Source organism: Pan troglodytes, chromosome 2, assembly GCF_028858775.2.
Source record: "Pan troglodytes isolate AG18354 chromosome 2, NHGRI_mPanTro3-v2.0_pri, whole genome shotgun sequence".
Lineage (NCBI taxonomy): Eukaryota > Metazoa > Chordata > Mammalia > Primates > Hominidae > Pan > Pan troglodytes.
The window spans coordinates 189530222-189557875 of NC_086015.1; the positions used below are offsets into that span (position 1 = coordinate 189530222).

The 27654-nt window shown below is 45.2% G+C and overlaps 1 protein-coding gene and 1 long non-coding RNA gene across 10 annotated transcripts in view; one reads left to right on the plus strand and one right to left on the minus strand.

Moving 5' to 3' along the window:
• The window catches only part of DGKG (diacylglycerol kinase gamma), a 227593-nt gene extending 214539 nt beyond the window's left edge, over positions 1-13054 (minus strand). For 3 of the 9 annotated variants that reach the window (XM_063807413.1, XM_016942469.3, XM_001152821.6), the window contains exon 1: positions 12693-13052. The gene's annotated coding sequence lies outside the window, so the exon portion shown is untranslated. Of the gene's footprint in view, positions 1-12692 lie in introns of all 9 variants that reach the window. The other 6 variants (XR_001713836.3, XM_009446979.5, XM_063807412.1 and 3 more) reach the window with 4 other exon arrangements.
• The window catches only part of LOC134809628 (uncharacterized), a 51639-nt gene continuing 35692 nt past the window's right edge, over positions 11708-27654 (plus strand). The window contains exon 1 of the long non-coding RNA XR_010155892.1: positions 11708-12349. This is a non-coding gene — a long non-coding RNA (uncharacterized LOC134809628). The remainder of the gene's footprint in view (positions 12350-27654) is intronic.

The window sequence follows — 27654 nt, forward strand, 5'->3', positions numbered from 1 at the left end:
CAGTTACCTATATTTTTATTATAACATCTTCTATTTTTTCTTTTCCTGAAAAATTCTGTATTTATATGTTTAATGTATTGAATAATAACCTCCGTTTTCCCCTCATTATTTCACTTTCATGTTTTTTGTCAGAATTGTGAGAACTCATGCTCATCTTTAGCTTTCTGCATTGTTCCAATGTTTGTGCTTCCACTGCATGATTTTTATTCTGCAAAATATTTTTCATTTCAAAGCAGGCAAAGTTTCACAATCTCAGATTGCTCTCTTTCAGATTGCTCCATGTTGATAGTTCCCGCTGTATCCTCTTAAATCTCTATAAATATAACTTGGAGATTTTTAAGTTTATGTTCTTTCTTTTTTTTAGCATCTATTTTAAAGAGTGACATTAGCTTTGCATTCTTAGATGTCTCCCTTCTTTGGAACTGCTAGATATTGTTTTCATGAGCTTCACAAAGAGTGAGTCCCATGGCCCCAGCACAAGGCACATCTGAGGGGCCATTGGATACATTTGATTGAGATGTGTTTCCCATTGCCTGCCTACCTAGCATTCCTGTAGCTCTTGCCACTTTTTAAAGTTTTTTTACATGGTAAAATATGCATAACATAAAAGTTACCATTTAACCACTTTTAAATGTACAGTTCAGTGTCATTAAGTACAGTTACATTGTTGTGCAACCATCGCCACCATCCATCCACAGAACCTTTTTTCTTTTTTGAGATAGGGTCTCACTCTGTTGCCCAGGCTAGAGTGCAGTGGCATAATCATGGCTCACTGCAACCTCTGTCACCCAGGTTCAAGCGATTCTCATGCCTCTGCCTCCTGAGTAGCTGGGATACAGATGTGTGCCACCATGCCTGGCTAATTTTTGTGTATTTTTTTTAAGTAGAGATGGGATTTCATCATGTTGGCCAGGCTGGTCTCGAACTCCTGACCTCAGGTGATCCATCGGCATCGGCCTCCAAAAGTGCTGGGATTACAGGCATGAGCCACCATGCTCAGCCTTCCACAGAACTTTTTCATCTTGCAAAATGAACTGTGGCATTAAATGATAACTACCCATCTTTCCCACCACCACACCCTGGCAGCTATCATTTTACTTTCTATCTCAATGAATTCAACTACTATAAGTACCTCATATGAGTGGAATGTGCAGTATTTTTTCTTTTGTGACTGGATTATTTCATTTAGTGTAATGTTTTCAAGGTTGCATGTTGCAGTATGTGTCAGAATTTCATTCACATTTAAGGCTGAGTAATATTTCATTGTATGCATTTACCACATTTTGTTTATCCAGTCATCCATAAGGGAACATTTGGGTTGCTTTTACCTCTTAGCTATTGTGAAGAATGCTGTTATAAACATGGATGTACAAGTACCTCTTCATGTTCCTGCTTTCAATTTTGGGGAGTATATACCCAGAGGTGTGATTACTGGATCATACAGTGATTCTATTTTCAAGTTTTTGAGGACCCACTGTGCTGTTTTCCATAGTGGCTGTACCACTTCACATTCCCACCAGCAGTGTACAAGAGTTCCAATTGCTCTACATCCTTGTCAACACTTGTTATTTTCTGTTCTTTTAAAAAATATACATAATAGCTATCCTAATGGGTATGAAGTGGCATCTCATTGTGTTTTTGACTTACAGTTCCCTGATGATTCATGATGCTGAGCTTTTCATGTGCTTATTTGCTATTCATATATCTTTTTTTGAGAAATGTCTTTCAAGTTCTTTATCAATTTTTGAATTGGGTTTTTTTGTTGCTGTTGTTTAGTTTTGGGAGTTCTCTATATATTCTGGACTTTAATTCTTTTGCAGATATGCGGTTTTCAAACATTTATTCCATTCTGTGCAGCCTCTGATGCTTTACCTTTGGAGATGTTAGTGGAATTCTTCTAGGTGTCCTTTTCATTTAATCTCCAGGCCAACTTTTCCTTCCATTCTGATGACTTACAGTTGATTGGTCTTTCCCTCAATCACTGTTGTGAACACTCTTTATTATGGAATGTTTTCAGAACGTCTGACATGTGGATTATATTGGTGTCCTTTGCTAGTTGTCAGTACTATAACAAATATTCCCAAATATTTATATATTAATTTGGTTATTTCAGTAAAAATCATGGAAGGTAAGAGTTAAATGTGTAGGCTTCATTTTCCATTTTTAAGGCCTTATTTTTTGAAAGTGGTATCCCTGCACCATAATTACCCTAACTACTGGTGAAAAATGCTGGTTCGAGGCCCCCTTCCCACACCTCTGGCTCAGAGTCTCTGAGGAGAGAGCCTTAGGATCCACGTTTCATTACAAAAGAAATCTCTAGGAAGTTCTAATGCAAATGAAAATTAGAGAACTACTGGGTTCAGTGGTGACTCGTGAGCAGTTAAAAGAGAAGGGAATGATCCCTTGGAACTAACCAAGGTTCACCAAGAAGTCATGGCAGGTGATTCTTACATCTTCTTGACAGGTACATTAGTTATATAACTCAGGGAAATGTGGTAGACAGTGGATGTAAGTGCAGGAGACTTGACAAAGTTTTCATGAGCCTTGCAGGCATGATGGAGAAATACCCATTGAATACAAAAACAGGGATAACACGCAAGCAAGACCATGACTGGTGCAGATCCAGTTTCGGTTCTGACACCTTAAAGTAGTTTTAGAGAAACTGTAATGCACATGTAGGAGATTTACCAGAGGAGCTAAGGAATTAAAAGCTCTGTAATTTGAGAAATCACTGAATGTTTTGTTCAGCAATGGTTCTTAACTCTTCTGAACATTGGCATAGTTGGTAGCACTGGGAGACGTAAAAAAGTACTGAGGCCCAAGCTTTGACCCCAGACCAATTAAGTTAGCATCTCTGGGGGTGGGACCCACAACTGGTGCTTTTTCAAGGCCCCTCCCCACCCCCCCCCAGGCAATGTTAATGTTAAACAGAGTTGAGAACCACTAGCTTAGAGAGAAAGACCATGCTTACAAATTTGTGAGCTCTAATACGGAAGATGGGCATAAGTGTTTCTGTAAGCCACCCCCCTGCTTGACCATTCACCTGGCAGAAGTGGACATTGGTCTGAGTCAATAGACGGCTACTGGGACAGCTCAGTTGCCAAACCCAGACTCTCAATGTTGTGAGATGTTTCTTTCCCTTATTAGATAGGCATGGACCTCCTTGACATGGATCTTTCAGGTACTGGCAATACATTGATCGAGATACATGGAAATAGACTCTCCCCTAATCTCATGAGTTTTCACAGTTTCACCCACCACTTGCACTGAGGACTTCATTATCTGGGCCTCCAGCCACAGAGCTCATCTATCCAATTACATCTCCATCTGGATCTCTCACTGAAACCTCAAAGTTAACGTGCCCTGAACTGAACTTGTTACCTAACCCCACACCTGCTCCTGTTCCTCAATTCTCTTGGTCAATGAAACCACTATCTTCCCAGGTGTAGGAGCCTGGTGGCCACCTTTGGCTTCTCTGCCTCCCTCAGCCCCCTCACATACACTCAGTTACAAGTTCTTTCCTGGTTCTGTCCCTGACTCCACCTGTACTGCCATTGGTTTAGCCCTCATCTCCCTGGAACTCCCTCAAAAGCCTCTCAGGGGCAGCCTCACTTTCCATCTTCTCTCCTTCCAAGACAGCAGCCTGAGGCGTTGCTCTAATGTTAAAATGTGGCCACGTCAGTCCCCACTTATGAGTTCTCAGTGCCCCTCCCCTCATCACTAGCTACAAGAAAAAAAATGCACACTTTAATGTGACAAACAAGACCCTCCATGGCCCAGCTCCTGTCCACATTTCCAGACTCATCTCCCATAACTTTCTGACTCACAGTTTTTGCTCCAGCAACACTGAAGTGTAGACAACAAAAACTGGCTTTGCGTACATGGTTCCCTTTACCTAGAATTTATTACCCTCATTCCTTCACTTAACTTCACGCATCCTTTAAATTTCAGTTCAAGCTCATCTACTCCAGAGCGTATTACCTGATTTCCTAGGTCCAATACCTTCCCAGGCCGAGGACGTGACCCTCTCCTGACTCTCATCTAAAGATTGACTCTGGCTGGGCATGGTGGCTCATTCCTGTAATCCCAGCCCTTTGGGAGGTTAGGAGGGTGGATCATCTGAGGTCAGGGGTTCGAGACCAGCCTGAACATGGTGAAACCCCATCTCTATTAAAAACACAAAAATTAGCCAGATGTGGTGGCATGCATCTGTAATCCCAGCTACTCGAGAGGTTGAGGCAGGAGAATTCCTTGAACCTGGGAGGCAGAGGTTGCAGTGAGCCAAGATCACAGCACTGCACTTCAGCCTGGGTGACAGAGTGAGATCCCATCTCAAAAAAAAAAGTATATATATACACTTTTATATATACTTTTATGTATATATATATATACACACACACACATACACATATATATATAGACTCTCTATCTATCTATATCTATATCTATGTCTATATCTATATCTATATAACAGTGGACTCTGTTCCACTCGGCTCCTGGAAACCCAGTTGATCCTATCCCAAGAAATGAGTCCTATGACTAGCATGAAGTGGGTGCTCAGCACATATTTACTGATTGAATATTGGTTAAACGATGGAGCATCCTCAGGAGAGCATTGCTATGGTTTGCATCATTTAGGGATTAAAGAATGGTGTGGTCTTTGGGGCACCATGGGACTTTTTCCCCTATAGGAACATATGGCTACTAGCTTCCTAATAGTTGAGAAAGATCACTTTGTGATCATCCAGGCCTGCTGGACATGCCGGCATGAGAAAAGGGAAGAGACTGACTTCCACCAGTGAATATCTTTATGTCAGGTTCTGGGGATCAGGAACATCCTTGTTGATGAGACTTTCGGATGGGGAGTTTGGGGGGCTAGATGAGAGTAACCATTTTGTGTGGCTTCCAAGGAAGGGACACCCTGGCCTTCTGGGAGCTGGAAAGAGCTTTCTCTAGCTTATTTACTTTAACTGCAAGGCAGGGGCACGACGGAGCTGGTGAAGTACTATGAGCCACTGTTCCCAGAGCAGAGGGGTGGAGAAATGCAGCAGGAAATGGAAACATTTAGGCCAAAAACATTTCAAGTATTTCAGCATCTAAGGATCAAAGTGGCCTCACTGACCTTTGGCTACTTGGAACTTTCACACCAGATCAGCCATCAGCAAAGTGAAAACTTGGTTTCTCTGCAGACGACACTGTTTGTTCCCAAGGTGAGAAGAAAACTTCCAACGCAAAACACACAGAAAGGAGTGATGGACCCAAATGATTAACTGGGCAGGCAAGTCTGGGTTTTGTCAGCTGCTGTCTGGCCATTGAGTTTTTCTCTTCCATCCCTTTTCTTGCCACAGCAGACTTTTCTAGATGGCTCCATTTTTCACTTGGAAAATGAGAGCTCTTAAGCTCTTTCCTTCTTTTCTCTTACACATCATGATTCCAGGAAAGAATCTTTAACTTTCACTGAAGCATCAATGACTTAAGAAGCGAATTCCAAGGGAGAAATAGATATTTTCGCAGGAAATAAAGCCTTAAGCTTCTTCAGAAAAGAAAGTGAAAAGAGGAGTTATGCCCTGGAGAAGGCACTGGTCAGAGTGGTGAGACCCTGGCTCCCGTTCTGGCTGGGTAACCCCAGGCACGGCACTTATTATGTTGGGGGTTTCCTTATTTCTCAGGATGAAGGCTTAGAACCAGATGTTCTCTTGGCTCCTTCTCTGATCTCATTTTCTATGACGCCAGAAATTCTTAGATCTGCCCCAAATTAATGTATATCTCTTATCCTAATTGAATAACATCCCAGGGTGCTGAGACAGTGTGCAATTGAGGTAATTAGACCATGCTCCTTAATTTGTTCAGAATCATAGAGTTAAGGAAGCCACTACTATCTCCATCATCACCCTGCCCCCAACCACCATTATCATTATCACCACCATCACCCCCACAACTATCACCACCACCATCAATACCACCACCAACACCACTATCGTCAACTCCCCACACAACTACATCACCGCTACCACCAACACCAACACCACTACCACCAGCACGATCATCATCACCACCATTATTGTCACCCCCCACCACCACTACCATCACCACTATCACCACCACCAACAACACTACTCCTACCACCATGATCATCACCACCACCACCACTACCATCACCACTATCACCACCACCACAAACACTACTCCCACCACCATGATCATCACCACCACTACCACTACCATCACAATATTGCTACCACCATCACCATCAACACTACTCCCACCACCGTGGTCATCACCACCACCACCACCACCATCACGACTATTGCTACCACCACCACCATCAGCACCACTACCACCACTGTGATCATCATCACCACCATTATTGTCACCCCCCACCACCACTACCATCACCACTATCACCACCACCACCACCATGAACACTACTCCCACCACTATGATCATCACCACCATTATCATAACCCCCACAACCACTACCATCACCACTATCACCACCACCACCATCACCTCCACTGCCACTACCATCATCACCACTATCACCACCACCACCACCTTACCACCATTACCCCCACCACCATCACCCCACCACTACCACCACCACAATAATCACCCCTACTACTGCCACCACTATCACCACCACCACCACCAGCATCACTGTCCTACCACTGCCATCATTACCCCATTACCACCATCACCAGCACCAGCACCAGCACCAGCATCACTGTCCTACCACCACCATCACCACCACCATTACCACCATCATCACCACCACTACCATCACCTTCATGAGAAATAAAGTTCTACTTTTTAAAATGGGAAAATTTATAAAAATGTCTTAATTTGAGGGACTGATGTTAATTCCAGGAAACATTCTGGAATGGGATGTGGAATGAGCTTTTAGGATTGAAGCTGTGATTTCAAGGAACCAGCATGGAATCACTGAAATTAGTTTATGTCAGACCAACAAAATTGCTTCTTTGACAAGATTATTGGACGGAAGATCAAGGAAATACCAGTGATGAAGAATATTTGGAGTTTATCAGAGACCTTTGATAAGATTCTTCTAATAATGTTGAAAAAGATGAAGAAATATGGGCTCAGTTATAGTACAGAAAGCTGAATAAATTTTCTAAGTAAGTGCTGTTTAATTATTGAATTAATATCTATGTTTAGGGAACATACAGTGGAATGCCTCAGAATCCCATAGTGTTCATTATTTTTATTGATGACTTAGATGAAGAGGTCGTGCTCATCAGATTCAGAGATGGCAGGAAGCTGGCTGAGAGGGCCGGTAAATACACTGGATGCTAGAATCACAGCCAGAAATATCTGGGCAAGTTGGCAAGGCAGACTGAGCTGAACAAGATAAAATGAGAAACAATGCACAGTCTCTAGAGTGGCTGTGAGGGGGTGTGGGCAAGTATCGGGTGAAGGCGAGCAGGTGGGCAATGCAGTTCAAGAGCAAGTTTAAAAGAGAATTGGGTTACTTCAGTTGATATTAAGCTCAACAGGTGTCAATGGTATAGATTCTTAATTAGACCTTAAAGAGTTTTAATAGAAATAGGAAATAGAATGAGGAGGTGGTAATTTCAGTCTTCTCCATGCTGATTAGGACTCCCTTGAAATTTTGCACTTTATTCTTTAAGAATAAAGAAATTAGAGAAAACTAGGACAAGAGTGATGATAATAATAGTGAGGGCACTGGAGCAAATGGCCCATGAGGTAGGGTGGAGCAGTGAAAAGGGCGTTGGCCAGGGATTTGAGAGCCAAGTTACCCCATTAATAGGTTGCGAGATCTTAAGAGCTGGTTCAGGACTCCCTGAGGAGAAGCACAGACTATGGTGGTTGACTGGTCTGCTCTTGTAGGTTTTGGTCCCCCGGTCAGGCCACACTATGGGTGGGTTCCTTTCTCACTCCTTCACCCATCCAGGGACAGGTTCTCTTAAGACCCTGAGCAAAATTTTGCACTCTTGATATGTGATTCAGAGTCATAAATTATACCCATTGTTTCTCTTGGAAAGCTTTAAAAAGTCCCCTTTCTGTGATTTCCCAGGAAGCCAAGATGGTGGCAATCCTAATCCACATCACAACACACAGCAGTTATTGAGGCAGTAAAGCAAAAGCTCCAAGAAAAAAACAGAAGATAAATAAAGAGAAAAGGCTTTGAAATCATATAGACCTGAGTTTCAATCTCAGTCTCTCCTATCAGCTTTGTGACCATAGGCAAATTACTGAAACTTTCTGAGACTCAGTTTCCTTATCTGTGAGATGGGGTTAATACCAGGAGTGTAGTGATGTGAATATCAGGTGAAGCTATGCGTGTGCAGAACATAGCACAATGTGGGACTCAGAGTCGGTGCCCAGTAAGTGCTATTGCTAATATTACCACAACATTTACTACCACCATCCCTCCTTTATCTTTCTCTCCCTCATCTCTTCGGGGCTAGGCACTGTGCTAGTGCAGAGGATACAGTGGAAAACAAGACAGACATAGACACACACTTTGCTTGCACCAAGCTTACACTGTAGCACAGTCCAGTTAAACTTTTTGCAATGATGGAAATCTTTTAAATGTGCATTCTCCAATATGATAGCCAGAAATCACATGCTGCATGTAAGCACTAGCAATGTGACTGGTGTGACCGAGGAACTGAATTTTAAATTTCATTTAATTTTAATGAACTAAAGTTAAACAGGAAATAGTCACATGTGAAAACAGACAGCACAGCTCTAGACACCTTTCAGGTATATTTCTGGGACTGACTAGCCTGAGCAGAATAAACGTATGCTGAAAGAGAAATGCACGTAAAGCATCCAGTACAGGACCTGGAAAATTCTCTTATTCGTTCATTGGTCATATTTAATTGTTGACTATGGATTGGCACTATCTCAGGTGCTGGGGATACAGAAAAGAATTAGACATGGTCTCTGCCTTCAGGGGGCTCATAGTTCAGTGGGAGATATGCAAATAGTGACTTCGCCATAGCGAGGTAAGCTTACGCACAGGTGCTGTGGATTCAGGACGTCTCTAGGGTGGGCTTCCCTGAAGGATGTTTCCGGACCTGAGCTGAATCTTGCATAAATTGATCTCAGAGTGGGAGCAACAACAGATTATATTCCAGGGCTACTAAACCCACTGCTGGTGGCAGAGGTGGCTTGGAGATCAACGAGGCTCTAGGAACAACTCATAGCTAGGGCCAGTTTGTTTTCTTCTAACCCTTTGCGTGTGTGTGTGTGTGTGTGTGTGTGTGTGTGTGTGTGTGTTTTGTATTGCCTAATTCAATCTCTCTTCTGCCAGCCACATTTTGTTTCCACCTGAGGACATTTTTTTTTAAATGATGGGTATAACTTTATTTTTAAATTGTTTTATTACTATTAATAGTTACTAGCCTTGATTTTTTTTTTTTTTTTTTTTTTAGTCAGACAAACTCTGTTACTTATAAAGTGACATCAGCTCTCACTATGGTTGGGTGTGGAATTCTGATACTTGGTACAGATAAACAACTCTTTGAATATGGCCAGTATGTGAGGAAGCTGTTGCTGATGGGTTAAGCTTGCTGAACCTGGCTGTGATCATGATGCACGTTCACAGGAGTGAGTGTTGTTATAATGACTTGTATGGAGAAGTGGGACATTATACACATTTGTATATTTTACATTATGGTTTGATTTGTTCAAAGTTAGTATGTGACATTTAGCTAGAGAATTCTGCATCTGATACTTGCTCACATAAAAATAGGTATAGCTTTATGTTGTATGGTTTCCATAATCCCTCCCGAGTGTATAAAGCAAGGTGATATGTGTGATTCCTTCTTCCATGAGACTGAAGAATGCTCGTGTGATGTGGCTTGGTCGTGTGAGGCCTTGGCCTATTTGGATTCCTAAAGGTCATCTGCTTGAACTATGGCCGAGTTGTTTCTGGTGAATGGAATCCTAAATTAGTGTACCCTTTTTGAAAAGTGGCTTCTCATATATACTGTGAGCCTTAAAACATTCATGCCCTTTGGCCTGGTGATCTATTTCTAGGCATCTATCCAAAGGAAGTAATGGGAAGTGTGTGCAGTAAAGACTTTGCCCAGTTATTTGTAGTTGCTAAAGACAGGAAGCAACTTAAATAACTAACAGTGTAATAATATGCAGCCAGGAAAACAATGTTCATGAAGGTCTTTTGCTACAACACTAATTCAGAAAAAAGCAGAGAACCAATAGCTACAGGGGCTCAGCAACCATACTTTTGAGTCAGACAGCCTGGGTTTGAATCTTGATTCTGCCACATACCAGCTATGTAACTTGGGCAAGTCACCTGAAGTCTTAGAACCCTAGAAAAATGCAACCCTAGAAAAATGGGATTGATAGTAATAACACCTCAGAGGGACTCCTGAGGATTAAAGGATATAATGAATATAAAATTTAACACCATGCAAAGTATACTTATTAGGCACCCAATAAATGCTGGCTCTCTATGGATTGTATAATTTCAAGGCATAAAAACAGATGGAAAGGAAATATGCCAGTATATTAACAGTGTGGGATGGGAGTGGTAGGATCATGGGTGATTGATTTGTTCTTTGCATACTTTTCAACTTCCCAATTTTTTGGCAATGAACATGAATTACTTTTATACTAAAAGAGTACATTATAATGATGTAATACAATAAGATATACATTTTAAAAGTTTTAAAGTTTTACCACAAAGAAAGGGTACTTCCCCGCCCTTTTCCCCCTTCTCTTCCAGGGGAGGAGATGGGGCCAGCATCCACCAACTCCCATCAGTAGGAGAGGGGAGAGTTGCTGGCTTCTGGGTTCTTTCCTCGCAGAGGCTCACGCATGCACAGCCTGGGCCTCTGGGAGTGTCCGGGTTGGAGGGATCCTCGCCATCTGTTGATGGTGTTGTGTGGGGAGTTGGAGCCGTTGGGGGAGCTGGAACAGATGATCTTAGTAGTTACTCCCATCTCTGAGAGTCTAGATTTCAAGACACGCTGATGTTTGTCGTTTTCTCCCCATGTCTTGGTTGATCTGAACCAACCACTCCATAAAATTCTAAGGTAGGAAAGACTCATCTACTAGCTTCCCACCCTAAAGCCCCTCCCAGAAAAATACCTGTAGTAATGCCTATAGTGCTGGGTGTAAACGTTAAGGGTGATTGGCAAAAAAGACATAGATCAGGAGTACGACCGGGAAGTTGGCTTAGTTGCAGCCGTTTTATTTAAGGAGTATAATTCATATTCGGAATGGAATCTCCAGCAAATGTAGTCTTTTAATATGACAAACAGTGAAGTACCTTCCCATGTTAGACACATGCCTGGAATGAGAGTGAGAGGGACATAAAATATAAAGGGGTGTGTGTCTGTGCCTGGGTTCATGACCAAACCTCGACATTTGCCCTCTATGATCTAATTTCCTTCATTGACAACCAGGGTGCCCTGTGTGCCAGCAAGTGGCTCTGCCAGCTGTATTTTACAGACAGAGAATCCCAAGCACCAAAATAACAAAGTTGATTCCCCCATCCAGACCAGAGGGGTCGTTTCCAGTCCTGTGTCCTGACCGCTGTCTCTCATCATGACCCCTGGTGTTCACCTCCAGATCCAAAGTGTCGTCGCCAAGCCCCCCAAATAAAGGAATGACAAACAGCCCTCCCAGGCCCTCCTCCCCACAGAGAGGTCATCGTATGCTAATGAAGTCCGAGGAGGCAGCGGCGCAGCGCGGGAGAGCGCGCCCACGGGTTCACAGCGCTCCCGGGCCCCACTGCGGCGCAGCCACAAATCGCTTCGCGCTGCAGCAGACCCTCCCGCCGCGGGGGGCGACTGGGGGAGGGGTCTCGACCGCCACCCTGAGTTCCGCAGCTGGATCCCTCCCATCTGGGAGGTGGTTCTAGCTCTAGTCCCAAGCTTTCCACTGCAGTGATGGCGGGGATGGGGGCAGCACGTCAAATCACCTGTAGGGCTTTTTAGAACTCCACAGCCCCCTCCCCTAATTCTATTCCACTAGTTCAAACGAAGAAAATCTCAGACTAGGCAAGGGGAGGTGGACCGGTGGAGTCTGCGAAAGCACCACAGGTGACTCCGGGTACGCACTCCTCAGGACACAAACACACACACGGACACATCTTGTGACTCTGAGACTACACAGATCAACCTTAGATTCGACCCTTCCCTCCTTTATTCTCTGGGGTGTCCGTGTTCTTTTCAGCTTCCCTTTAAGTCGCCCTGCGCAGGGGCTTTGTGGAGTGCCCCCAAAGTCCTAGAACCCCGCGGGACGGTCGGAGGCTTTGGCGGCCAGACATTAGGAAAAGCATCTCCTGCTTCTCGGACTGCCCGGAGCGCGAACTGGATATCAAGGAGCCAAGGTAAGTCCAGAAGAAGAAGGAAATCCGACCAGTTGTTTTAGCAAACTGCCTGGAGCAAGGCCGCCTCCCACCCGCACAGCTTTGAGGCTTGAGGGGGCCTCTCAGTCGCAGAGAGAGCCGAGCCCCACCCTGTGCGTTCCCCAAGCCTGCACCCCTCGAGCGGGGCGTCCCTTCCTGCAGGGCTTTGTGGCAGGTGGAACTGTCGGGGTGGGCGCCGTGGCTTTGGCTGCAGCCCCTTCCCTGGCCGCGGGACCGGCTCCCGCTTTGCCCTCCTTTACCAAGTTGCTGCACCGGGTGCTCCCTGAGCCGGGGACCCCCTCCGCCGCGCCGGCCGCCGTCTTACCTCACCAGGCAACACTTGGTTGCGCGGTGGCCCGGGGCGCTCCTTCTTCGCGGTTTATTCCCTTACTTGGGAGGAAAGAGGAACCGAGAGACAGAAGGGGGACCGAAGCTGGCCTCTGGGCGTCTTCCCGCCTGCGCAGCCCTCTCGGGGGAGGGGGATGCAGCCCCAGTGGGTGCCGCGGAGACCAGGCTGCCAGGCTGTGGTTGGTAGCGCCGGGGTCTTCACCCTGTGCTCGGAGTTCAGCAGCTCCAAAGCCGTCTATCTCCGTGGCCCGCTACTACGGCACTGCGGCTCTGTGCCCTGCCCCTCGCAGCCTGGCAAGTCCAGCTGCCACTCTCACTGCGGAGCCCTGCCCCCGGGCGCAGAGCCCGCCCCCGCCACACACACCGGCGCGCGCGCGTACACACACGGCACACACAGACACGCGCTCCCACACATGCACACGCGTGCGCACACACGAATGTGGATCCGCTCGATGGGAACCTGACCCCCTTTGGTGCAACTAGGGCGCGGGCATCATTAGGACGCTTTTTACTGACAGGGCTTCAGGTTTGGGAGGAGGAGTTACAGGCTTAGGAGTGTGGAGAGGATGCAACAGTGGTGGGTACCAGAGGGCCCCTGACCCCGGAGGCAAAGGACAACTGTTTGACAAATAAATACCGACTGGGCGTTTCCTTTTCTCCACTCTGGTCAAGGCTACCGTAATATCCCGACCAAATCGAAGAAAAAATAAAAATACAAAATCAACAAGTTCTCTTTGTTTCCCAGGAACTCAGTATCTCTAGGATCCAAATCACTAGCCCTGTCCAGAGGGTCATTTCTGACAACCTTGACTTCGGTGGCAGTGGATTGGTGGCAGTTCAACTTGAAAAGGTTTTCCCCTCGTAGCCTGGTGGAGACTGGCACAGCCTGCCTGAGCTGGACTCTGTTGGATGGGTCGGGTCTCTGGGTGTGTTTAATTCCCATTCTCCTTTGCTTTTAGGTGACCTTGGACTGTATTCCTGCAGAATAAATAGATCTCTTCTTTTTTTAAAATGTAGAAGAGCACAGAAAAGACGCTGGGGTGAGGGGTCGGGGGGAATAGGGGAGCTACATTAGCCAAGGCACTATGACTTGTTGCTTCTCTTTCCATGACGTGCATGTCCACGTGAGGGGGTGATGGTGGTGGTGACACTATTTCAGGCATGTCACACAGCAGGATGACTTCTGTCCATTTCACACCACATTTAGAGTCATTAGGAGTTTAGACTGTCATCTTTAAAATATGTGGAGTTTACTCGTTTCCACAGCCGAGAATTCTTTTCTGCCAGTGGGCAGTGAAGGTCCCCGGGCCAGCACTGCAGCCAAGAAAAGCTTTCCGCAGAGTGTGGAGGCGCCGAGGGGCTCTGGGTGTCTGTGCATTTGGGGAAGAAGCCTCAAACACGAATGTCAAACAGCCCTGAGGACCCTGTTGGGTGGTGTCCATACTAGGCTATCTGCAGGCAGGCTGGTGAGACAGATGAGAAACAGAGCTGAGAGATCTCCTTAAGGTTCCACACAGTGATGAAGACAGAGCTGATACCAGAACCCCGTGTTTGCGACTCCTCTTATCCTCTGGGTCTTATCCATTCTATCACCCTGGGTGGCTTCTCAAAGTTTCCTTCAGCTAGGCTGAAATAATCTTGGTGAGGGTGCCTTCAATGTTCTTCCTTGTCCTTTCTTTTTTTCCTCTTCAGTCACTGACTCACTCATTTTACAGCTATTTATTAAACTCCTACTCTGTCTTCAGGTGCTTCCCCGTAACTCCAGTCCTGGGCCTTACTTGGGAGGAAAGAAGAACTGAGAGACAGAAAGGGCTTAGAACTGTCCTCATCCCTGGAAGAGAGGAGCCCTGAGCACAGGTTTCTGGTATATATTTTCACTCTGCTACGTTGCATGGATGTGGAAGACACAATCCTTGCTTTTTTTGACTGCATGCTCAATGGAGGAAAATGCACATACATGTCACAAGAAAAACATTCTGGCTGCCTATTCTTGACTCCTTCTAAAAAAGGCTAAACTGAAGGAGACCCTGTGTTTGGCTGAGCATCATAATGGACTTGGGGTACATGTTTGCAAGTAGGTGTTAGGACAACATTGAGTTGCTCTGCCTATTAGGACGGGAAGGAAATAAATTGAATGAAACAAATGAAGAAGACATGCAGAGACTGAGTGTGGAGCCTCAGCTTCGTTGAGAGCACAATGGGGAAGGGTAACGAGAGGGGAGGAGCTCTGAGGACAGGGTTGCCAAGCAACTTGCCTGAGAACAGGCAACAGGGTTGCCAAGTTGTCCAGGGATTTGGACAGGGGAGATGCTTGCAAAGATTGGTAAGTAGTTTGCTGTGGGGTGGGCTATGAAAGCCCCCGGTCCTATGAAAGAAATCATTTGTAAAGTCAATATTGTTCATCGGTTTGTTTGCAAATGGATTCCTTTAGGATCAGGATGGAGCCAAATGATGCATCTGAGTTGCTGCAGAAGGAGTTCAGAGAAGGCTGTGTGGACTGAGTTACATGCTAATAACATGGAGGAAAAGGGTGGTAATAGAGGCTGAAGCAATGTGGAAGGCAAAGAGGGATGGGGCAGGAAGAAGCACCAAGAACAATTAGTGCTAATGGAGGCATCATGGAGGAGGTAGGGTTTGCGATCGGATTTTAAAGGGGAATAGAGATCTCACTTAAAGATCAACAGGACGAGGGCAATCCAGGCTGGGAGACGTAGGACAATTCATGGTGAGTTCTGGGTCTTCCCAGCACAAGAAAAGAAGGCTGGGACAGTATTGTGGGAGTCTCCAAATGCTCTTCTGGGAGCATAGACTTGGGTTCCACAGTGAGGAGCTATGGCAGGTGTGGATTTTTTGTTGTTTGTTTTTGATGGGAAATGAGCTGGGAAGCAAGCTGGGAAGTATCTGATGCCAGCTTTCCCAAGGTAGGCCTTCCCCATCAGAATGGAGCACTGTGGAGAGGGTGTCCTTGTTGCTGCTCTCACGAAGAGCCAGAGCCCAGGTGGCTTATGTGGCTTGCTGCACAGGGCACCCAGCTAAGGGGCTGATATCCAACTCATGCCCCACTTGCCCAGCCACACAACCTGTTAGGGTTATGTCTGCCTGGAGGGAGGGATGCCTTTTCTCTAATTTGCATGGGCTGACAGAGGCCCTGCAACTGAGCTCTTTATTTGAAAAGGCTGAAGCTACGGTGAAACAAGTGAGGATTTATTGGGCATTTGCTGTATGTGTAAACATAAGGTAAAGCAGAAAGAGTCTTGAGGTCAGGACTATCTGTGAGTCTGAGCATGTCTCTGCTCTGTGGTGACACCCTGAGACTTACTGTAGGGTGCAGAAGAGGAAGCTTAGTGCCTCCCCTCAAAGATTTTGCAATCCATGTCAGTTATAAAACAAACGCTCCACTGGTTAAGAAACAGTGAACGACAGTATGGAATCAAGTGCCAAATTGCACAGGGCAGATTCTCAGGGCTTGAGAAAGGAGACCTCCTCTGGGCTGAAAGAGTCAAGGCAGGCTTCATGGAGGAGGAGGGCTGGGTTTGGCAGTGGAGCATGTGTATGTTGGTTCTCAGCCAGAGAAAAGACCTGCGAACAAAAAGCCAGAGGAAACAAAGCTGGGGGCTTCTAAGCATGGATTTTTAGCCCCCACAGCCACCCTAATGCCATTCCCAATTGTAGCCCAAGCGCTGTGATGAGTCACCCTTGTTTCTGAGAGACGGGGCATTTTTGGATGTTTAACTGGTTCAACACTTTACATTCCCTGAGACTTCAATGTTGGCAGCTCACACTCACCATGTTGCTCTGGGAACACATCATCCAAGCCAGCAGCTGATGCCTGATCTCCATTGCCAAGGCAAAGCGAGGGCTGAGTCAGGTACCTGTGTCTGGAAATTTTTAGTCCCACTGTCTCTGACAAGCTGAGCGAACAGCACTTGACAGTTGGAGCACAGCTGAGTTCAGGGTCACCAACCGCAAGGTGGGCCGGGGGGGTTCTGCTCGCCTTCTTAGGCCTCACTTTTCTCATGTACAGAACACAAAGGATTATACCAGATTATCTCCAAGCTGTCTTCCACCTAATATTTTATGATCTCATAATTAATGGAATCTTTCCATGTTATCAAGCAATGGCAGGATGGGAACAGATACTAGCCAAGTCTGAACCTTAACTTTCCTCTTGGTTTTGACTGTGAAGGCTGTGGTGGAGTGAGACTGTGGGTTGGAAACAGGAGAACCAGGAGCTCCTGGTCACAGTTTTGCCATGAATGGGATTTGGGATCCAGCCCTGGGAATGTAGGCAGGAGATTCCCTCATTTTAGTTTTCTTAGAAAATAAGGAGGCTGGAAATGGTCCCTACAACCCTTTCTGGCACTGATACTCTGTTAAGTACTAGCAACTGAACAACTTTTAAGTACCGCCCCCTTGCCTGGGTGGGGCCCCTCCACAAGGCAAGCTGGGAAAATTCTCACAATATCAACTGATAAGCTTGAAGGAAAGCGCAAAGGAGAAGCCATGGGGTTCAGAATAATAAATAGATAATTTAGAATTAGATGGAGTCAAAAGAGCTAATCTGAGTCTCTAAGCTCCAATTTCCTCTTCTGCAAAGTGGGGATAGTAATACATGCATCTCAAGGTAATGATTAAATGAAGAAGCTTATTTGAAAGTGTTTTAGAAGTGCTATGCAAAAATGTAAAATACAGTTATTGAAGATAGTCTGTTCCCTTAAGGTAGTCTATTTTTTAAAGCCTAGTTATTATACTACTTGCTAATGTGTCTGCTTCCTAAGAAACAGCAATTCAGGTCAGCAACTCTTTATACACCACATTAAAATATAGTAATATTTTAACATGAAAGGAGCTGGTGGACTTCAGGACTACCAGAGTGCACATCTGCCCCCTGCCTGGAATTCTACAGTGTCACTGGAGTTGCCCACAGTGGATTTCCCAGGAACTTTGATTGTGTTTACTTGACAGTGAAGGAGACACCTACCCATCCAAGATCCTGCTTTGATGCTTGCCTATCCGGAGACAGATGGTGGAAAGAGGGGAAGGAGGTGTGAGTGAGTAGGGAGAAAAAAGGAGGCTTTCTTCTTTCTGTTATATTTTGGGCAAAGGATGTTAAACTTTATGCTTTAATGAGCTTGTAAAAAGGCTAATTTGGGTTCACTACATTACTCCAGGTCTGTTTTCTGCTATGTCTGGTCAAGAGACACCGCCGTGGAATTCTTCACTGTTGTCCCTGGAGGGGAAGCTTTTCACAGGAAACGCTGGGAAGAGCCACAGAGGGGAAAAGGTTCTAACTCCCTAAATGACCATTTGCTTCAAAGCCTGCCCAGCCCACAAAACTTTTGAAAAGATCAGTCTAGTTTTAGAAATCCTGGTCACTTCTTTATCTCCTGTTTACTAATTTGGGGGGACAAAATGTCACAACATGTTAGCAATTGAGGGAGCCCCAAGTGCCAGCACTTCTCTCATCCGTTCTTCTCATTTGCTGCTGCCAGAGTAACTTCTGAGAGTCTAGACCCCAAAGCCCCCTCTCTTTGTTCAAAAGCCTTCAAAGCCTCAGATCCCTCATCCTTAAAAGGGACATAATAATACTTAGGCATAGGCTTTTATGGAAGATAGAAGAAATATTTATGAACAGTCTACAATAGGATTGGTCACATAGTAGGTTCTGGATGAATGGAATTATTGTTATTACTGCCTTTAATAGAGAGAAATAGAGAGTCCCTAAAATGGCATTCAGGGCCCTCCACGAAGTGGTCCCAGGTCACTCATCCACTTGCATGTCCGGTAAGCTTTTCGAGGACATGGTGTGCACGCTGCCCGGCTTTTGTCTTCCCAACACACCTTGCACCTGCCCCTCCCTGTCCTGCTCAGGCTACTCCCACGGCTGGGAGAACTGCCTTTTTTCTCTCTCTTGCTCCTTCTATAGTGCCTTTTAAATCCACTCAGTTGAAGTTAATTATTCTCTCTCCCGTACTTCCATTGAAACTTGTTTATAATTTATTCCAGTTCTTACAACAGACTGCCTTGTATTATGATTACTTGTATATGCTTCATACCCGTTGTCCACCCCCCATCCACGGAACAGCAATTTATCCTCCTTAGACTACATCTTAATTGTTTTTCTATCACCCACAGAGTATTGCACATAGTAGGCGATCAATCATATGAAACTGAATATAAAGAAGACAACTACATGTCCCTGTTGTCTCTGAGATTCTACAATTACAGGAAGGCTTATTCCCATTTTCAAATCTTGCTAAAGAGCTTCCTCTCACTGAGCACCTATCATGAGCCAGGCACTATGCAGACTTGGACGTTAACCCTCCCAAAAGCCCTGTGAGGAGAGAATCATCATCCTCACTTTACACAGAGGCGGATGGCTGGGATCTCCCAGCCTGTACGTGGTGGAGGCAGCATTAGAAACCAGAAGCCACAGTGTGCTGTGCGCTTCCTCTAAGAGAGCTTCTCTCACACTGAACTTGCCTTAATTTTCATTCTACAGCACTTGTCAACTAACTGAACTGTATTCTATAAAACTGGCTTATTGTTGCTTGGCTATATATTTTTTTGTCTTTGTCTTGATTCTCCAAGTATATTTTAATATAGTTGTAGGGCAACATGATAATAGAAATAAATAAACATTTATTAAGCATTTATAATGTTTTTAGCACTTTATACACACACATCCTATGAAGACGTTATTAATCCCATCCCATGGGGAGTTTCACTGGGGTAGCTGCTGCTAGCAGGAGGTTACTACCTGGGAGAGCAGTACTCACGAAAGAGACTATTTTTCCACCCTACAAAAATTTTTGGTTATTTCAACCACCAGCATGCCAGCTGCATCTCAGCTCAGCCCTCAATGTTTGCTGAATGAGTGATGGGATCTCTTTTATCTCTCACCTATGCTGTTTACCCTGAATCCCTGACTCTATACATAGCCTGTGGAGTGACAGGTCATTACTTGCCCTCTTCTCCCACTGGAGAAGGAATCGGGAGAATGAGAGAGGAGGCATGGTTCTGTACCAAACAGACAGAGGCAGTCTCAGGAGATGAGCCTTCAGCCCAGGTAGAAGTGATGTGGCATCTCTTCTGGGCTAGCAGTTCTCTAGACGTGGTCCTCACATCGGTTGGGTCAGACTTTCCCAAGTGCTTGTTAAAATGCATATTCCTGGGCTCTACCCTGACCCACCGAATGTGCCTCCCTAGAGGGAGAGACTAGAAATCTACATTTTGAACAAGCCCTGCAGGTGATTCATCCAGGCCCTGGAGTCTGAGCAGGACAGCCTGGTCTAAGCATCTCCTCAGCAGCTGCTGCAAATACAACGTGCATTTTTTCTCAGGTATCAGCATTCATATAAATAAAAAAGAAACCATTTAAAATTTCATTTTATTGCTTCCAAGTATTGCCCGTTGTCCAAAGGTTACAGGGTAGTTTGACACATTCCATATGTCTATTTTATGATGTGTAAAAGAAAAGAGTGGTTCCATAGTATAGCTTTAGTGCTTCCTATTATTTTCCTTTGCAAATCTCTCGAGTTGGAGCTGTGTTGTCAGTTACTCTTCTGAACACAGTTCTATGAGAAAGTGTATTCTGAATTTCAAACAACAATTTCATAAATAGATTTTCAGAATACAGCATGTTCCTACATAGGGAACTGCCTGTATTTTAAAGTTTTTGTAGTTATTTGTTCCTGAGAAAAAGATTTTTACAATTGGCCCTAGAAGGATGTAGACTGGGGGGGCTCTGAACTTTTCCAAATCACCGTCTCACAGATCTCTGGCTAGCGTCATCGCTTACTTTATTCTGTAAATAATTTCTAGGTGTTTCTGGGAGGTTTGCCAATTGGGGATATATAAATTAGAGGTATAGAAAGTACTTTTTTTTCCCCTCTCATTTGTGAATTTGTTCATTAACAAATGCTTCTTGGGCACTTCCAGTGAGTAGATGCTGTGCTAGACACGAGATTCAGACAGGGGTGTTGCTTTCTGTCTCTGAGAGGTTCATGGTGGAGCAAAAATTATAGACCACACAGGGGAGAAGTTGGTGGTAAGAAGATGCAGTGGGATTAAAGGTGTAAAGAAGAGAGAGTTGAACAGTCTGTGGAGGGAGAATAAAAGAGAAGTCTCAAACACCTACCAGGAATTCTGTTGATTAATTGTTTGAGATGGGGGTCTTGCTCTGTCTGCCAGGCTGGAGTGCAGTGGTGTGATCATAGTTCACTGCAGCCTTGACTGCCTCCAGCATCAGCCTTCTGAGTGGCTGGGACCACAGGTGTGCACCTGCATGCCTGGTTATTATTTTTGTTTGTTTATTTTTATTTTTGTAGAGATGAGGTCTCGCTGTGTTGCCCAGGCTGGTCTTGAACTCTCGGGCTGAAGTGATCCTCCCGCCTTGGCCTTTCAAAGTGCTGAGATTACAGGCATGAACTATTGCACCTGGCTTTGCTTTGTATAATGAGAGAAAACAATGTGGACTGTAACCTCTACTACTTTGAATGTTCCCAACCTCTGCTGGGCTAGGGATTGCACAAGTGGAGTTCCCTCAATATTTGTGGCAGTAGCAAAAATTCCTTTCCCTGTGTTAGGGTGTAGAGGCAGGGGAAATAGACTAGGGTGATGTTTCAAGTGGGTGATGGGCAGAGGATGCTAACTGAAAAGTAGCAGACAGAGAGGACCCTGATTTCTATAGACTTGTAGGAGGTAGGAACTCTATTTCTTCAGAGACTCTAAACCTACTTCCTTGCCACTTCCTCCTTTTGGTCCTGGTTTTGTCCACTGATATCCAGAAGAATAAATCCTATTCTTAAAAAATTTTTTTAGAGACAGGGTCTCATTCTGTCACCCAGGCTGGAGTGCAATGGTATGATCATAGCTCACTGGAACCTCAACTCCTGGGCTCTTGCAATCCTCCCACCTCAGCCTCCTGAGCAGCTGAGACTAGAGACGTGTGACACCATGCCTGGCTGATTAGAAAAACAAACAATTTTTCTTTTTGTAGAGATGGAGTCTCATTATGATGCCAAGGCTGGTCCCAAACTCCTGGCCTCAAGTGTCAACTCTTTTTTTTGCAGGGGGTCTTTGCAGATGTGTGATGGCAGCTTCCGTGTTTCCCCCACCCTCCCCTCCCACTGAGCATTCACTCATTCATTCCAACATCCAGTCAATAAACATTTATTTATTTACATGCCTGCTTTTCCAGGAACTGCGTCAGGTGTGGGAGAATGGAAATGAAAACGGGGCCCTGTGTTTATATGGGAGGACTGGCATGTGGACACATGGTGACACCATGGCCTCACAAGTGATCTACAAGAGAGGAGCACAGGGGGTCCAAAAAGGTGGGTAGGGGGACTTCTCAGGGACAGATGATGGTGCCCCATCTGTGTCCTGAAGTCTAGTCAAGGCCTTCCATCTGCCCTTGTGTGACATGGCGGCACCCACTGACAACCGCAGGCAGTGGTGGTCCCGGAGGCCTACCAAGTAGTGGGCTGGAGGCAGAGGTGCTCATCTCTTCCCAATTCTGCATCCAGTGACATCTGGTGCTAGTTTCAAGCCAGCCATGGTGGGAGTATTTAAGCCATAGCAATCTGCAAATGCTATAAATCAGGACTCTCTTTCTCCCACCCCCATCATACCTGATTGTCAAATATTTACTAGTACAGCATTGATCCTACCATGCCATTCTACCCCTAATGCCCTGTAGAAACTAACATAGGGATGAGAAAGCGATGCAACCTACCTTCTGGTTCTAACATGAATGGTCTGCCTGCTGTTCCTACCCCTACCTTCACCAAGGTTATGGTTGAACATTCCCTGGGGACTCTCAGAGTGGCTCCTTTCCTTCACTGCATACCTCAATAGAAGCCCTAATGAGTTTCAGGGAGTGATGGTTTGTGGCACCATGCTGAGAATCACAGTAAGCTTGTTTCAGATGGTGCGTTCTCCTAAGGCTGATGCAGGTACAGAAACTAGAGACTACTGGCCACATGGCTCTTTTCAAATGTTTCCCACAGAAATATCACTGTCAGTGGAGGATAAACTTGTGTCTTCCTCCTCAGGTCTTGAGGCAAAACTTGAAGCACATCCCTGCATGCTTTAGTTTTGTTTGTTTGTTTGTTTGTTTTTTACTGGCATCATATTTGTTCATTACAATTTATAGAAATGTGGGCTGCAACTCCATGATCTTTTCGTGATTGCTTAATATAGAAATAAACAGTAGACAAAAAAAGAAAAAGAAAAAAATAAAAAAGGAATAAACAGTAGAAACATGCTGTTTATCCTTTTGTGTTTGGGTGGTGAATGGAGATGGAGAGGAGTCCCAAGTTGAACTCCCAAAGCTGAGTTGTGGATGAGCTCAAATTATCGTTGGGCTACTTTGTTCTAGATGACAGTCTGCCTTTCATAGTCGAAACGGATTAAACTAGAAAAACGAATACATTGAGACATTTGCTTTTGCGGCCTGGGTGTTGGTGTTACCTCATCTCTGCAGCATTAAAAAAAAAGGGAGGAATAGGAACTCAGCCAATTTGCCATCAGTCCACAGAGTGAGATTCAGCTCGTTTTGTTGGATTCTGGATGCATGTTTTTCGGCTCTCTTCTGCTGACAATTATATTTAATGGTAATTTAAGAAATTGATTGATGTCATTGAGTCCTATGCAGTTTTACAATTGATTTCTAATCTTCTCTGGAAACTTGAAGATACAGAGAAGAAAAGAAACGAAAGAATGAAGACACTCATCATGTGCCTACTGTGTGCCAGACACTCTCTCTTATGCCATTTCAGTCTCACAATCACCCTGTAAGGGAGAGAAGACCCTGAAGTCTGGGAAGTGAGATGGGCTGCCTAAGGTCACACACCTGGGGTAGCAGGAAGTAGACTCAGTCCTGTTGGGTGTCAGGACCCAGGCTCCTTCCACCTTACTGCTTCTCCTCATAATCACCAGATGTTTTCAAAATCCAGAGAAGCTGGTGCCAAACTCAATTTTTCACAAACCAAGCAGAGACTAGAGCTCCTTGTGTGGGGAGATAAGTCCAGGGGATGTCCTGCCATCAGGGTCCTCCTAGAGCTGGGGGCATTTGGCCAGAGTGCCCCAAAGGGGTGCAGGATCATTCCTGTGGTGGTGAAGCAGGGGGGACCAACCCATGAGCAGCTGCAAGAGGAGAAATGGAGGCAAAAAGAGCAGTAACAACTACTGAAATTAATCTATCCCCTCCTCTGCACTGGTCACCTTGCTGGGCCAGTTCTCATCCTGACCCTACAAGGAAGGTATCATTATAAACATTTTACAGATGAAGAAGAAACTGAGCCTCAGAGAGTTGACACAACTTGGCCAAAGTCACACAACAAAGTTTTCTCCTGGAATTTGAACCAAAGACTATAGGGCTCTAAACTCTGTGCTTTTTTTTTTTTTTTTTGAGACTGAGTCTCGCTCTGTCACCAGGCAGGAGTGTAGTGGCGCAATCTTGGCTCACTGTGGCCTCTGCCTCCTGGGTTCAAGCGATTCTCCTGCCTCAGCCTGCAGAGTAGCTGGGACTATAGGTGCATGCCACCATGCCCAGCTATTTTTTTTGTATTTTTAGTAGAGACAGGGCTTGACCACGTTGGCCAGGAAGGTCTCGATCTCTTGACCTCGTGATCTGCCTGCCTCCGCCTCCCAAAGTACTGGCATTACAGGCGTGAGCTACCACACCCGGCCAGTTTGTGCTGTTTCTACTGTGCCAAGCCATCCTCTGGAGGTAACTTTGAGGTCCATTTTCTTTTTCTCTCCCATTGCAGACCACTTTGGGGACTGCTTTTTATGTAGGTTGCTTGTCATGTTTTCTTTTTCTATTTCATTGTCCCTGCATATTATTTACCCCTTTGCTTTTCTCTGACATTCTCCTCATCATTGTGGTTTTTCCTCCCTAAGTAGCAACCGTCATCTGGGGTCATCTTTGGCCTCTTTCTGCAGGTACACAAACCTGCCGCTGTTCCCTTCTGTTGGAGCTGCTGCACTCCCCCTTCCATACCCGAAACCAGTACAGAAAAAGCATATCTGCAACAGACATACCTGGAGGGTGAGGGCCAAATAAAACAAATGGTAGGTTTTGGTGTTCTGTACAGTCAGTGAGATTTCTTGGTAGGAAACCTAGAAGGATTTCTAAACCCAGCCATCACTGCTATAGCCTCCAAAAGGACTTCCCAGGAAAAAAATGTCAAACTGGAGGGATAAACAAATATTGGTCTTGGCTACTTTGGCTGTTCATCTTTCCAGAAATAGGACCTGGGGAGGTGGCCTTCTCAGACAGGGTCTGTCCAGTTTTTCCCATCATATTGGGTTCCACTTTATTAAATGGAAAATTTGAAAATAGCACCTCAAACTCAACACGTCCCACATTCAACTTATATCCTAGTACCCCACACATTTGCATCTCCCCTGTGTTTCTTTCCTTAGAGAATGGCTCCCACTCTCTGCAAATTCAGTCAAGCTAGGAACCTCAGGGTTAGCTGAGACTTCCCCTCTCCTGGACCCCCTTCTTCCTCTCCTGGACCCCCTTCCACCTTCAGTCCCTGAGCGATGACAATTCATTTTGCTTTCTTGTTGATTTCCAAATCTGCTGCGAAAGAGGAAGATTCCTCATTGCTGCACTTCCTGCCTGCGTTTAGGCTTGCATCCTTTCTCCCTGGACAGCTGTGCTGGCCTCCTGGTCATTTTCCCTGCCACAAGCATTGTTGTGCCAGTCCAATCTCCTAATCTATACCTTCTGTCCTGCAGCCAGAATGAGCTTCCCAAAGTACAGATCTAATCATGTCACTCTCCCGTGATTTTATCTTGTTACAGTCTCCCTGATACTTTCAATATAAAATCTTAAACTACTTTGGCCAGCCTGTAAGACCCTTTGTGATTTGGTCCCTTCTTACCTTGTTCTGAGTCATTTTTCACCTCTTCCCACTCCTTCCTGTGCTCCGCACATTTTGAACCACTTCATTTGGAAGTTTAAGTAGTTATCACTCCTTGTGGCTCCCTGAAAAATATGTTTTCGTTTTGTTTTGTTTTTTAGACAGGATCTTGCTCTGTCACCCAGGCTGAAGTGCAGTGGTGTGATCATGGCTCACTGCAGCCTCAACCTCGCAGGCTCCAGTGATCCTCCTGCCTCAGCCTCCCACGTAGCTGAGATTACAGGCATGCACCACCATGCCCTGCTAATTTTTGCATTTTTTTGTAGAGATGGGGTTTCACCATGTTGCCCAGGCTGGTCTCGAACTCCTGGGCTCAAGCGATCCACCTGCCTTGGCCTCCCAAAGTGCTGGGATTACAGGCGTGAGCTACTGTGTCTGGCCAAAGTATGTGTTTTTATCCCCACTTTTAAGTGAAGAATCTGAGCCTCAAATCACAGAGCTGCTAAGTGGCAAAAGCTGATTTTAAAGACAAGCCTCGCTGACTCTGAAGATCAGGGTCTTTAAGACAGAATAGGGGAGCCTGGTGTACTTTGTGGAGTCCTCCAGGTCTGCAATGAGGAAGAGGAGGAGATGGAAACATTGCGACTCAGAAAGCCCTGACATCATCTCACTGTAGCCCTATCCTTTTTCTCTGACCCAGATGGTGTTGCAGATGTGAGGGGTGACTGAGCCCCGAGATTAATAATCATTGCAAAACTCACTGGGGCCAAGGAGAAAGCAAACCATTCATCATGTGAACTGTGCTCAGATTCCATTGCTTGAGTTTAATCAGACTAATGAACCAGCTGGCTTCCTTTCTAAAATGATTTCTGCTGTTTCCATAACTGAATAACAGCACAGCAGGATTTGAAAGGAAGAGAGAAGAAAATTCGACTGGGGAGAAAAGACATCCTCCAAGTTAGCCAGCTGACAAGTTGGCTGTGCTGGTAAATGCCGGGCAGAGTGGCTGGGGTATGAGGAGGAACCGTGTGGGACCTTGCTGATGTCCAGTCCAGGCCTATTATCTCCAAGCAAATGTTCTCAAGGAAGAGAGGAGATTTTTTAAAGGGTGGATAAGGACAGCTCCAGGGGACTTACAGGCCAGTGTGTTCGAAGAACAGCCAGGGTATTGAAGGAAGCTGAACCCAATGAATACATTCATTTATCTAACATTTATTGATTCTGCCGTGTGCTGCAATATTTTAAACACTGAAAATACAATGATGGGCTCTGCCTCAAATAGTTTAAAATCAAGGCAATTATTTTCAAATATCTTTAAACCACAAAATCATTTGTTCAAACAAAGCCTTTAAGATAAACCCAACAGTGAAACAAAGGCAAAGCTCTATGTGGCCCCAATGAGCCCCTTCTGAACACTACACAGAGTTAAGTGGACCATGCTGAGGAGCAGGACTCGTGGGCAGAGGACACAGAACTGTCTTCTAACATTTGATGGTGATCCTGGGGAAGAAGGGTCTGATGTATCCATTGTGGTTCCATGTTAGTCAAAACTCTATTAAGAAGAAACAACAGAAAGTGAACCCAAACCGCTGAATTATCAAGCTGCAGAAAGAACAGGGAAATGAATGGATCTCATGAACAACTGGAATCAGGGATGGAATGTCATCAGTTCTGTATCTTCCCCTCCCCTTTCCTCCTAAGCCCAATCTTATCTCTGCTTCTTTCTGAACTTCAGCCTCATCCTCTCACACTCCAGACCAACTTTCTCTAGATGGCAGAAAACAATGATATCTTGTCTTGGTTCTAACTTTTAAAATCCCAGGGAAGGAATTTGATTGACATGAGTGAAGTGCTCACTCTTGGACCAACCATCTGTGGCCTATGTGGAGGAGAAGATGATAGAAGCTCCAGCTGATTCCGTGGGGCTGGAAGGAAGTTTCATGGAACTCTCTTAAAGGACCCAAGGGATAGAATCAGAGACAACAAGCCAAAAGTTAGAGGGAAATACATCTTGGCTCAAGAAAAGAAAAAAGTCCTAATGGTCAGAGATGAGAAAGA